At 40.3% G+C, this 12,622-nt stretch overlaps 1 long non-coding RNA gene across 1 annotated transcript in view; it reads right to left on the bottom strand.

Moving 5' to 3' along the window:
• Positions 1–5,561, bottom strand: part of LOC126295295 (uncharacterized) — a 50,003-nt gene extending 44,442 nt beyond the window's left edge. Inside the window, exon 1 of the long non-coding RNA XR_007552452.1 lies at positions 5,474–5,561. This is a non-coding gene — a long non-coding RNA (uncharacterized LOC126295295). The remainder of the gene's footprint in view (positions 1–5,473) is intronic.
• Positions 5,562–12,622: the final 7,061 nt, after the last annotated feature.

The raw sequence follows: 12,622 nt of genomic DNA, 5'->3' as shown, positions 1-12,622 counted from the left end.
CTTAAGTGACGTCAATACAAGAATGCAGCAATTCTTCTACCTTTTGATATCACAAAAAGAGTCAAAAAAGATTCTGTTCCTCTTAAATTAAACAGAAAATATTGAAAAATTACGACATACATCTGTAGCTGGTCTCTCTATAAAAAGTCATCCGCATATTACAAAAAAAAAAAAAAAAAAAAATGGTTCAAATGGCTCTGAGCACTATGGGACTTAACATCTGTGGTCATCAGTCCCCTAATACTTAGAACTACTTAAACCTAACTAATATAAGGTCATCACACACATCCATGCCCGAGGCAGGATTCGAACCTGCGACCATAGCGGTCACGCAGTTCCAGACTGAAGCGTCTAGAAGCGCTAGGCCGCATAATTACACCCAGTAACAGTTAACAGATGTTAGGTAAAGTTAATAATAAACGTTATCTAATTAAAGTCTACATATTCCAGACAACAAGACGAAACACAGACTAAACTTAAATATGCCATTGGGCTTACAGTATTCTGTGTCATGCAGCCTCGAGCATATCGCGTCTATAGACTGGGAAGAGATGACTCAGACTGAACCATTGAAGTGGGACCATTACGGAATACAGGGAGTAGCTCACTATCGGTTCACCTCTTACTTGAACAGAGAGCGAAAGGTCATTATTCACATTGTTGGGAATGGCTGTGATGTGCGATCCGAGTGCGGTACTGTCAAATTACGGATGGGGCAAGGGATCAGTGTAGGGGCCTCTTCTGTATCTTATTTATGCAAATGATATGCCCTTTTCTATTATGAGTAACTCTTAAAATATTTCTGTTTGCTCATGGCACTAGCTTGGTAGTAAAGGATGTTGTGTGCAACATTGGCTCTGTTTCGGATAGTGCAGTTTACAAGTTCATAGCTTGTAGAAAATCACAGTAAAACTCAGTTTTTACAGTTTATAACAATTCAACAAAACTACGTTATAATTTCACAAAATGGACACATGATTAGTGAAATTGAACAGTTCAAATTTCTAGCTCTTCGGATACATAGGAAACGGTCGTGGAAAACCATCGTTCATGATCTTGTTCAAAGACTTATGCATTCATTTTTACTATTCCAACGGTATCTGAAGTAAGTGATCGTTCGACACGAAAATGTGTCTACTTTGCATATTTTCATTCGCTTACGTCGTATGGTGTAATATTTTGGGGTAACTCCCGACTAAAATGATGTTTTTTGCCTCAGAAACTGCCAATTCGAGCAATAAGTGCTAAGTTTTCGAACAATTTGTCGACCCCTATTCGCTAGTCTGGGTATTTTGACATTGGCACATTATATATCTTTAGCAGCTGTCACTGAGTTAGTACTAGGCAGAAATCCAATCTGCATTTGGATCGCACTTCCTTAACTCTTGTGCAGTATACGGCTGCATCCATTTTCAGTAAGCTAAAAAAAGAATTCAAAAATCTTAGCAGTAATGCACGCGCTTCCAAATCGAAACTGAGGAGTTTCCTCATGTGTCACTCGTGTCGTGGAGTTCCTTGACAAATTAAGCCCATTCTTATGCTGTATTGTTGATTCAGTTAAACTTAAGTTGAATATTTGGGTTCAGAGACATTTTATTTTATCTGTTCTTACTTTTATGTTGAAATTAGAAGTACTGACATGTTCAACGAACATTTAGATTTGCTCCTCAATTGGGCCCTACTGAACGGGCTCGGCGTGTAAATAAATAAATAAAATCCGGCTTTGGAAACAATATCAATGCGACAGCAACAACCAAACATCATGGTATCAGCCGAGGTGTATCACATGCGAGGCAACCAGCAACTACGTTCTTAAAGCACTCTGGGAATTAAGTTCGGTACATTAGTTTAAGTCTAACTATATGAAAAAAAGACCAATACTGGTAAGGTAATTCAGCCATCGAAAAGTAATGATGCGAAGCTAAGACATTATTACTTTATTGAAACAGTTTCCTGGAAATCTAGGTTGGTCTAGACATTAATACTGCACACGAAACGTACTCGCAATTACGAATATGAACAACGATGAACTGTATAATGGAAAGACGACAATGAAAATTTGTGTCGGACCGGGAGGCGAAGACGGATTTCCCGCCTATTGCGAGTGGTCGCTTTGCTATTGGCTGTTTGAGCTCGGCTCACAACCACACCCAAACCTCCATATGTCGCAACCATATGTCAACAATCTCTACTCTTTCATTGCGGCACATGCTAATTGAAAGTAGTTTGCCAGGTGTCTGTGTATCAATGCGTCACTGCAGTGCCTTTGTTATTCAGGAATGAGATGCAATGTTTCTTCGGTCAGGCATGCCCGAAGAACATAGGCTCTGCAATATCGCATTAATACTGCACGTCCTTCATGGCTTAAACTGATAGCTTGTAAGGTACCTAGAGAAAGCTACGCGAGAGAAACTTAAGAAGCCATCACTGCTGCATTCCTGTCGTTTAAGGGGAGTTAAGAACGAAAATTTTTTTTCACATTCTCGGATTTTTATTTCATCATAAAATTTGCAATTTTTCGAATAAAATTATAATCTCACGTGGGAAGAATTGTCTTTTAATACAATCTACACCGGCTGAAAATGCTAAAATTTTTACGTGCATTACTTCAAGATCTAATAAAATCGGTAATTTTTATTATGTAGAAGCCTGTGAGTTGCCGTTTTATAAAGGTGAACAGTGTTGGTCATTTCCGTAAGAGGATGGGCATCAAGTTGAGGAAGTTGACAATGTTTGAGAAACAAACTTCCTGACGGTAAAACCGTACGAGGCAGGGTGACAGGCAAAGTAATTGATGAACTACAGCAGTATTATGGGATGTCCATTAAAAATAATACTGAGGATTTGTTGAAAATGAAGCAGGAAGTACGGGCTACCTTCTTTCACAGACTGTCAACTGATTAAAACTTAATTCATGGTGCAATTACCGCAATGTCCAGTACTCAAACAGTTCATACGGCCATAAACATTCCATCCCAGAAGCAGTCATGGATATCATAAAACCTATTTACAGAGTCCTGCCAAATCATGAGTTACTGAAGAAGTGTCTGTATGGTCACACTCAAAATCCCAATGAGGCGTTCAATAATCTTATATGGACTCGGTTACCAAGAAACGTTTTTGTTGGAATAGAGACACTAAAGTGGGGGAGGGGTGTCTGTGATGCTGTTATTGCTTTTAATGGTGGCAACATTGGGAGGGTGAAAGTTCTACAGCACTGCAATAGGAGTTAATCCTGGAGTAAACTGCATCAGAGAACTTTAACGGACGGGCAACATTCGCATTGATAAAGCAGAGTATGGAGCACAGTTGTCCACTAAGGAGCCCAGAAAGAAGAAAAAGAAACTTGGAAAAAGATGAAGAAAATGACACAGATTATGGTGCAGGGTGCTTCTGAGCGACTAAAAAATTAAGCATGTATTGAGTTACAGTCTTTTGAAACTTTAGAAGCCGTTACTAAAAAATTTCTTTTTTATTTTTTCTCTCAGAAACCACTTAAAGTCGAGTACTTAAATTTTCATTGAGTAATAAAATACATATCCTGAGTCTACTGAACTAAAAGAAAAACATGTTACGTATAATTAAAATTATTTAGAATAGTGTACAAAGAAGTACACAGAATTTTATATCTTTGTTGGACAAAGGTCTATTTTCGTTCTTCGTCATAAGTTACTATGCTGCACGAAATTGAGTACATTGCTGCACATTTTTAAGAACTAGCAGAGGTAAAAATCACATTGCGTAGACTTTCCGTATAGTTCAATTAAGGCCGTATATTATTGCGTATCAAATGTAATCAATATATCTAAATTGTATTTAAAGTTCAGACCGGGATGACGTCTCTCTTCATTCTCAGATACTGGTTGTATCTGCGGACGGGTTGCTCGCGGCAAGTCCGAACCTTTCCTGCACTTCGGGAATCAAGCGGTCGTAAAAATCTTATCTCGAACGGTTCAAGATATCGAAACGACGATTTTTGTAAATGACAGCAATCAGAAATGACTATTTTATATCGTGTGATTAACGCTCGATACGTGTTTGTAAACGCGTGAGCAGTGCGGAAACACTTCCTATGAATTACACCCGAGAGGTTTTGTCCGAATTTTCATACAAAGAAAAGAGAGAGAAACAGGTAAACGGCGAATCAAAGTGACCAGCGTCAGATCTAGTTTTGCATGAAAATATTTAACTGCTTGAAAGTAATCAGAGCAACGAAAACTTAACGAGTTCACGAAAAATTGAAATATTTCACGAAAAGCTGCTGCCAACCTACACGTAAATGAAGTGTCAAATTTCATCTGGTGAAGGCTTACCTATACACTGGTGCTGTATTTAAATGTCGAAAAGACTTCCTTGGAATCAAGTATCAAAGTTCGAATTTTCGAGAACAGGAAAACGTTAGGAAGGCTTTGTGAATAACACTTGGAAATAAAAAAATGAAAGAAATCGGTCAAATATTTTATGAAATTATTTGTGTAAGAGAAACAAGTACAGTAGAGAAAAGTTCTTCGTTTCTTTGAATGATGCTCGAAATAATGAACAGAAAATGAGGTGCACCCAAAGTTTCCCTCATTTTTCTTTTCATACTTTCGGGCAAATCATTCCACACAACGTTCGTCTTCCTTTTCAAAACTTTTGTACACTTTACTTTTACAGACTATTTAGATTAATTGAAACACTTGGTCTAACACTAACTGCTGATGAATTACGTTCGCAACATCAAAAATCTGTAAAATTTCATGGTTCGTTGTAATTTATTAGGAATTTAATGAGATATACGGGGATAGGTGCGTATACACTTAAAGGTGTTCTTTGGCAACACCTTCAAAATATGGTTAGCGATGCAGTGTAAACAGTATATATAAAAATAGTATACGGAATCGTAACTGAGTCAGTTAAAATATAGAAAGTACGTGGTACGCCGCTGCAAAGATAGCGCAGCTAGCTGTTAGTTGCTGTAGCCATTTTGTGTATCTGCGTATTTAGGGTACTTCGTACAGCGTATTTAGGGTACTTCGTCATTCTTCCGCATTTATCGGCTTTTAAAACTTCTTGATCGTGTAAAAACCATTCGTCTTTCATTTGTTGATGAGATAATCGAATGCTCCTCTGTTCATTCACGGTTATTCGAAGAATATGATTATCTTCGTACTTGATATTTATGAAACTATCCATGGGGATTCCTCTGGTTGTAAATTTCATGCACACCATTCCTTTTCGCTTTATTTTCTGAAGTAAACCTAATTCAGGTGCGGTATTCTACAGTTTAGGAGCGCTCTTTTACAGAAACAGCTGGCCGGCTAAAGCAGCCATCTTGTGGCGCGACATGCCCGCTCGCACACAGGACACCCGAGCGTTATTCGCCCTATGCTGCTGCTTGTCCACCAGTACTAAGTACTTCTAAATTTCACTTGGTAATGCGGCACATTGCAAAATGTGCACAAAAGAGGGTTAGCCAGCTCAGCGCTCCTACCTGCTGTGTCTTCACACGTCCTGCTGGGCAGAGATGAAACGCAGCGCTGACTGCGGTTAACACTACCTATCGCTACCACGTCTTTCGAGCAACTGTTCCACGACAGGCAACGCCGCAGTTGGAACGTCACGTGATTCCCCTCCCCTCCCGTGCCATACCCTTCCTCACGCGATCTGCGCGAGGCGTGACCTTCGTACCCGATCCGACACTTCTGCATAGGCATGGGCTAAACTGCGGTTTTGCGGTATCAGCGATATCTGTAAATTCTACTTTTCGGTAGCTGCGCTTCTTAACTGTGATTTGTTGCAGTTAAGAATGGCAGTTAACGAAGTCACAATTCGTATTCCCTCCGCACTCCACTAATGCTATTTCTGCGATTCTTGCTACTTTTGCTATGTACGCGATTTCTGTGACATATGCGCTTTGCGAGACTTAGCACTGGTAGATCTTGCACCGTCATTAGTCGCAAGTAATGTTGACTGGAATACTCTCTTTCGATTTCTAAAGGTGGCAGGGGTAAAATACAGGGAGCGAAAGGCCATTTACAATTTGTACAGAAACCGGGTGGCAGTTATACAAGAGTCAAGGGACATGAAAGGGAAGGGAGTGAGGCAGGGTTGTAACCTCTCTACGATGTTATTCAATCTGTATACTGAGCAAGCAGTAAAGGAAACAAAAGAAAAATTCGGAGTAGGTATTAAAATCCATGCAGAAAAAATAAAAACTTTGACGTTCGCCGATGACATTGTAATTCTGTCAGAGACAGCAAAGGACTCGGAAGAGCAGTTGAACGGAATGGACAGTGTCTTGAAAGGAGGATATAAGACGAACATCAACAAAAGCAAAACGTGGATAATGGAATGTAGTCGAATTAAGTCGGGTGATGCTGAGTGAATTAGATTAAGAAATGAGACACTTAAAGTATTTAAGGAGTTTTGCGATTTGGAGAGCAAAATAACCAATGATGGTTGAAGTAGAGAGGATATAAAATGTAGACTGGCAATGGCCAGAAAAGCGTTTCAGAAGAAGAGAAATGTGTTAACATCCAGTATAGATTTAACTGTCAGGAAGTCGTTTCTGAAAGCATTTGTATGGAGTGTAGCCATGTATGGAAGTGAAACATGGACGATAACTAGTTTGGACAAGAAGAGAATAGAAGCTTTCGAAATGTGGTGCTACAGAAGAATGCTGAAGATTAGATGGGTAAATCACATAACTAATGAGGAGGTATTGAATAGAATTGGGGAGGAGTTTGTGGCACAACTTGACAAGAAAAAGGGACCGATTTGGTAGGACATGTTCTGAGGCATCAGGGGATTACAAATTTAGTATTGGAGGGCAGCCTGGAAGGTAAAAATCGTAGAGGGAGACCAAGAGATTAATACACTAACCAGATTCAGAAGGATGCAGGTTGCAGTAAGTACTGGGAGATGAAGAAGCTTGCACAGGATAGAGTAGCATGAAGAGCTGCATCAAACCAGTCTCACGACTGAAGACCACAACGACAACAACAACAGGAACTGTAGTTCTATAGATACGATCAAGAAATATGTTCTCGCGTGTGTTGGCGATTACTTGTCAGGATTTAAGGTTAGCATGTCAGTAACCCAATTGACAAGAAGTTCCGTGAAATTGTATTATTAATGTTTCTAACTATTCTTTCTCAGCTGTTGCACGATATATGAGAGGTGCGCTTGCTTACAAACAAAATTTCATATCAACAAAACAGTCGGTTGTTGTTGTTGTTGTTGTTGTCTTCAGTCCTGAGACTGGTTTGATGCAGCTCTCCATGCTACTCTATCCTGTGCAAGCTGCTTCATCTCCCAGTACCTACTGCAACCTACATCCTTCTGAATCTGCATAGTGTACTCATCTCTCGGTCTCCCTCTACGATTTTTACCCTCCACGCTGCCCTCCAATGCTAAATTTGTGATCCCTTGATGCCTCAAAACATGTCCTACCAATCGATCCCTTCTTCTAGTCAAGTTGTGCCACAAACTTCTCTTCTCCCCAATCCTATTCAATACCTCCTCATTAGTTACGTGATCTATCCACCTTATCTTCAGTATTCTTCTGTAGCACCACATTTCGAAAGCTTCTATTCTCTTCTTGTCCAAACTAGTTATCGTCCATGTTTCACTTCCATACATGGCTACACTCCAAACAAATACTTTCAGAAAGGACTTCCTGATACATAAATCTATATTAGATGTTAACAAATTTCTCTTTTTCAGAAACGCTTTCCTTGCCATTGCCAGTCTACATTTTATATCCTCTCTACTTCGACCATCATCAGTTATTTTACTTCCTAAATAGCAAAACTCCTTTACTACTTTAAGTGTCTCATTTCCTAATCTAATTCCCTCAGCATCACCCGATTTAATTTGACTACATTCCATTATCCTCGTTTTGCTTTTGTTAATGTTCATCTTATATCCTCCTTTCAAGACACTGTCCATTCCGTTCAACTGCTCTTCCAAGTCCTTTGCCGTCTCTGACAGAATTACAATGTCATCGGCGAACCTCAAAGTTTTTACTTCGTCTCCATGAATTTTAATACCTACTCCAAATTTTTCTTTTGTTTCCTTTACTGCTTGCTCAATATACAGATTGAATAACATCGGGGAGAGGCTACAACCCTGTCTCACTCCTTTCCCAACCACTGCTTCCCTTTCATGCCCCTCGACTCTTATTACTGCCATCTGGTTTCTGTACAAATTATAAATAGCCTTTCGCTCCCTGTATTTTACCCCTGCCACCTTTAGAATTTGAAAAAGAGTATTCCAGTCAACATTGTCAAAAGCTTTCTCTAAGTCCACAAATGCTAGAAACGTAGGTTTGCCTTTTCTTAATCTTTCTTCTAAGATAAGTCGTAAGGTCAGTATTGCCTCACGTGTTCCAACATTTCTACGGAATCCAAACTGATCTTCCCCGAGGTCTGCATCTACCAGTTTTTCCATTCGTCTGTAAAGAATTCGCGTTAGTATTTTGCAGCCGTGGCTTATTAAACTGATAGTTCGGTAATTTTCACATCTGTCAGCACCTGCTTTCTTTGGGATTGGAATTATTATATTCTTCTTGAAGTCTGAGGGTATTTCGCCTGTCTCATACATCTTGCTCACCAGCTGGTAGAGTTTTGTCATTACTGGCTCTCCCAAGGCCGTCAGTAGTTCTAATGGAATGTTGTCTACTCCGGGGGCCTTGTTTCGACTCAGGTCTTTCAGTGCTCTGTCAAACTCTTCACGCAGTATCGTATCTCCCATTTCGTCTTCATCTACATCCTCTTCTATTTCCATAATATTGTCCTCAAGTACATCGCCCTTGTATAAACCTTCTATATACTCCTTCCACCTTTCTGCCTTCCCTTCTTTGCTTAGAACTGGGCTGCCATCTGAGCTCTTGATATTCATACACGTGGTTCTCTTCTCTCCAAAGGTCTCTTTAATTTTCCTGTAGGCAGTATCTATCTTACCCCTAGTGAGATAAGCTTCTACATCCTTACATTTGTCCTCTAGCCATCCCTGTTTAGCCATTTTGCACTTCCTGTCGATCTCATTTTTGAGACGTTTGTATTCCTTTTTGCCTGCTTCATTTACTGCATTTTTATATTTTCTCCTTTCATCAATTAAATTCAATATTTCTTCTGTTACCCAAGGATTTCTAGCAGCCCTCGTCTTTGTACCTACTTTATCCTCTGCTGCCTTCACTACTACATCCCTCAGAGCTACCCATTCTTCTTCTACTGTATTTCTTTCCCCTATTCCTGTCAATTGTTCCCTTATGCTCTCTCTGAAACTCTGTACAACCTCTGGTTCTTTCAGTTTATCCAGGTCCCATCTCCTTAATTTCCCACATTTTTGCAGTTTCTTCAGTTTTAATCTCGGTAGCAAATGGGAACTCCGCCGTATGCAAGACACCTCTTCTTTCTGTTTTGTTTCAGCGATACATCTTTCAGCACTTTCGTGCTATCTTAGGTGGGTGATTTTGAATTTTCTGACTTACATGATGCTGTTGGACATTTATTTTGGTAGCTATTCTACTACACAATCTACAACTGCTCATGGTTTTGATATCGTGGTATTTTCGGAGCAAGCACGGACATAGCAAGAACTACTGCAACACCACATGATGATTAGTCACTAGCAAGTGTGTTTTACTTATGTTCTTTCTTTGGATTTAATTTTCAATTAATGGAATAAGTGTGAAAGCATTGATAGAGTGATGTTCAGAATCACAAGACAAATTACCACACAGCGCCATAAGAGTTGATGTTTAGAGTACGTATTCTAACCACGCCGTTACGTTCACCGGCGTCAGAGCCACATTTTCAGTCGCTTGATATAGCAATGATTCAAAATATCATTGACAACAGAACTGGAGAAGTTGGCACAGGCTCTTTACGCCATCTTCGGTAGAAGTAAGCTTAGTTTCTAAGTTTGTGAGTGATCGTAGTGACATCGTTCATGGAAAGCGTGAAAGCTCCTGATCTACGACATTTCCGAACTGGGGCAAAAACTTGATAGTTGCACCGCCCCCTCCCCCCCCCCCCCCCCTTTCGAACGTTTCAGATAGGACGTCAAAAATTTTTAAAAATCGATTTCTCAAAAATATGTTGATTTTGTAGCGCACGTCCTTCCGAACAGTTTGATACATAAAACATACATTTTGGAGGAAATGTAAGACATGTTATTCGGTCTTATGTGTGCCAAAGTGCAGTGCCACCACTTTTTAAGGCATTCTTCTGTTGCACGCCACTGTATTTCGCTCTGTGGATCTCAAACGTGTACATTTTGTAATGGACGCCATCGAACCTATATTCAGGACAGTGGAAACTGAAATGTCCTGTGTGTCCTGTGGTGCCTCTCCTGCTCTCAGTCGACCGGTTTGACTCACAGTTAATACACGGTGGGATCGTTTGTGACCGAGAGAATATTCAGGAAATCTGCACTTCTTGTTGCCCATTAACTAATAACTCTGTCTTTTGCGTGACATCAAATTAAATATCGGAAACGCAAAAGCGCTAAAGACAAGAGACAAATACGACAGTATCTATTTCTTCAATTCTTAGGCCCGAGCATTTTTTTCCTGTCTTGTTTTGCTACGAAACAAGCAACTACCTCATCAAAGGTTTTGCTGCATGAAAAATAAAAATGTCGTTGAGCAATACAGGAAAAGCTGTTAATACGAATAGCAGCCAAGACTCGTCTGATTTTCCGATTTCGATTACGTCTATTTTGTAACTGTCTGCTACAGAAAACGAAATAGACCTTTCTCATATTGCAGCAGTTGTAATACACGCGGAACAAGCCAGACTGTTTTGGCGCAAATGGTCACGTTTATCTATCTGATTCACATAAATAACAGTACTGAATATAATTCACCAAGTATTAGTATTAAATGCCTATTAGCTTACTACAAGCAAGAAGTTTTATGTTAAATGTTTTTATTCCAGTCTTTGATCACAGTATCAGTTCTTTAGACGATGACCGGTTTCTGTCCGTAATGACCATCTTCCGATATTTTTTACATCATGTCCTAAAGTGAAAAGGCCATAATGGCATCGTCAAAACATATAAATATAATCAACATTTCATGATAGTAAAAAGTTTCACATTTTATTTATACAGTCCAGTTACTCAAGCACGGGATCGAAAAATGGTAGTACGAAATGTTACTATAAATTTGGAATCATATTCATCCATATAATCCTTTCCTCGTTCTAACAAACAATCTTGTCGCCACTAATTCTGTAACTATTCCCGCCATTATCAAAACTTAATCTCTGGTTAACTTCCCTAGCCCTGCCAGAATCACCGGTTCATTATCTCGCGTTTATTCTGCGGTTAGGCGTTATTTATGTGTTCGTATAAAGCTTTTTTCCCGGCTATTTCGAGTATAGAACTTAAGTCGGCTGCTAACTGTGGACTGAACAACTTGTGGTTAACAGTGTAGCTAAATTTAAAGTCGTCCCGAACACGCCACGAAGGCCCAACGGTACCTCAGCCCATAGGCGTCACTGGATGCGGATTGGAGGGGCCTGTCGAGACGGAACGCAGCCTGGCCTGAGGCCTTGAACAGCAGCCGGCAGGCCGCGCTCCTGAATGGCTCGTCTTCGTGTGGCGGCGGTCACAGAGCGTGCGGCTCTGACGCAGCGGCCGCCGCCGGGTTGTCGCACATCACAGATTCGCCGCCAGCCGGAGCGGCTGCTTGCCTCTATGGCGGCACTCAGCTGCGATCCTGATTTGGAGGTAGAATGCCCTTGCCCTCGATATACTCTTGATAGAAAGCTGAATTCTCAGAAACAGTGTTGTCACTGTGAAGTCCATAACTTCCAATGTCAACTACTGTAAACTCGTACTATGGATCAACGACCGCCAGGAGAACTAGCTAAAAGAACTGTTTGTAACAGAAGAACTGGCATCCACTATCTTTCGGGCATTTTAACCATCTTTACCGTCTATGCTTCCAAGGCAGTTCGGAAACCCCAAAAGCTCTAGAATCTTTCTTCAGATTTCTTCCACATCTCCGTTGCAGGGGTAGGTAAATACTTGGGCTGTGGAACAGTACATATTGCCTGCCACACTTGTTTCGCAATTTCTGAGGCTGTTGAACATCCTGACACAAAAGAAAGAGCTATGGTCTGGTGACTGTCGCCTGCAGTCAGGTATCTGGAAAAGATTACAATCAGTTGTGCCGATAGAACGAACAGATAAGTTAACGACCAAACATACGTTTGTTTAAATTCAATGACAATGTTATGAATACAATGAAACGAAACAATCTATTAAGTAGAAAGTTCTCTCTAGCGGGACATACGGAACTAGATGTTAGAATCGTTTGCTGTATTTGTAAACACTGCAGATAAATTTATCACTCCACTCGTAACTACGTTGTGGGATAACACTTCCTTCCACCGAACCTTTCATACGATACAGCAAAACTGAAATGGAATAATTTATATGACTACTATTTGAAGCACAAAGAGGCCACAAACGGCATAACGTACCTCAAACAAATGGCTAGTCTGTGCCTTGTATCAATTGGCTTTCTCCAGTTCGTTGTGCACTTCTCGCTGCTACCTTTTTACCAGGCGATGCATGTTGTCCAAACATTCTCGCCACATACGAAAATATTTAAAGAACCTATCTT

This window comes from Schistocerca gregaria, chromosome 11 (assembly GCF_023897955.1).
Source record: "Schistocerca gregaria isolate iqSchGreg1 chromosome 11, iqSchGreg1.2, whole genome shotgun sequence".
Classification (NCBI taxonomy): Eukaryota; Metazoa; Arthropoda; class Insecta; order Orthoptera; family Acrididae; genus Schistocerca; species Schistocerca gregaria.
Note: the sequence above shows the minus strand (reverse complement) of the source record. Positions and strands in the feature narration are given on the sequence as shown.